The sequence below is a fragment of the Mus pahari genome, chromosome 17, assembly GCF_900095145.1.
Source record: "Mus pahari chromosome 17, PAHARI_EIJ_v1.1, whole genome shotgun sequence".
NCBI classification, from domain to species: domain Eukaryota; kingdom Metazoa; phylum Chordata; class Mammalia; order Rodentia; family Muridae; genus Mus; species Mus pahari.
The window spans coordinates 10917624-10919104 of NC_034606.1; positions in this window are offsets into that span (position 1 = coordinate 10917624).

A 1481-nucleotide genomic window follows, 5' to 3' on the forward strand; every position below is an offset into this window, starting at 1 on the left:
AAGGTAGTGAGGCCTGATGTGAGTAGCCAGTGATACCACCTGGATGCATGGTGGGGTCCTGGCCTGTGATGCCACAGGGGGCCATGTCTGGGTCCATGGCCCTGAAACACCAGCTCCACCATAGGCCAGGCAGACATCGCTGACCTGCTGCTTGGAGATAGATAACACTCGGAGGGCTGTGCAGAACAGACCCCGCGCCTCACCTGGGCATCGTGGGAGAACAGGAGGGCTGACCCCGCCCCCAACCAGCTGTTCTTCTCTTTGTGGGAGTTGCTGGTGAGCTCCAGCCTCACCCCCAGATACAAGAATGGGAGAGCTGGCCCTATGTGGATGAAGGAGAGAAGCCCTCCTCCCCTCTTGCCCCTCACCTCCTGTGGCAGGTGGGAGACCTGGATTTGGAGAGCTGGCTTGGCCCCTTACCACCTGCACAACTTGGGAAAGTACACCCTGTACCTTGCCTAGGCAACATAGAGGAGGAGGAGAGTGTGGGAGAGCTGGCCCATATCTTGTCTGGTATGCAGTGGCATCACTGAGAGAAAGATACCCTCCCCTTCCTTTGGCGCTAACCACCAATGTCCGTCAAGAAAGCTGTCTCTTTCAGGGTTAGGAGAGCAGGAGAGCTGGCCCTGCCTTTCCCTCACCTTCTACAGCACATGGGAGAGAGAGTAAGCCCTGAGTCTCACCTAAGCAGCACAGTAGGGCTGACCCTGATTACGGGGGTATGGGTGAGCCAGCCCTGAGGATATGAGAATGGGAGAGCTGGCCCCTGCAACTTGGCTGCCATGTAGTGACATGGGCGAGAGGGGGTGGGGTGGGGGGAGAGCTCCTCCCTTTTGTCCCTTGCCGCCAGTGGCAGAAGGGAGAATTGGCTCCCAAGGTCATCAGAGCTGGAGAGCTGGCCCTGCATCTCACCTGGACAGCAGGGTAGATCTGGCCCTGGTAACAGGGATTGCTGGTGAGCCAGCCCTGAGGCCATGACAGTGGGAAAACTGGTGGGCTGAGCAGCTCAGATACCTCTCAGGCCTAGATCCAGGGTTTGGAATTGGCCAACCCCAGTATCTACCCCACTGATGAACTTCTAGAGTGCATGAAGAAGCCGGGCCTACAGACCCAAAACAACAGGTTCTCCATGACACAAGGCAACAACAGGATATATCCTAGCCGATTTCTAGTGAGGTTCCAGTATCCATAGAGTAACAGAAGCCAGAGGCCTGTACCAGACCAACAAGTCATTACAATGAACATTTGCAAGTCACCAAAAGGTATGCTGTGACACAGTACAGCTTTGATGATGAGATTTTTTTCTCTATTGGGAGGAAGGTTGGAAGGGTGGAGTCTAGATAAGAGGTGATGGAGCGCTACTCAGCTATTAAAAACAATGAATTTATGAAAATCTTAGGCAATGGATGGATCTGGAGGATATCATCCTGAGTGAGGTAACCTAATCACAAAAGAAGTCACTAGATATGCACTCATTGATA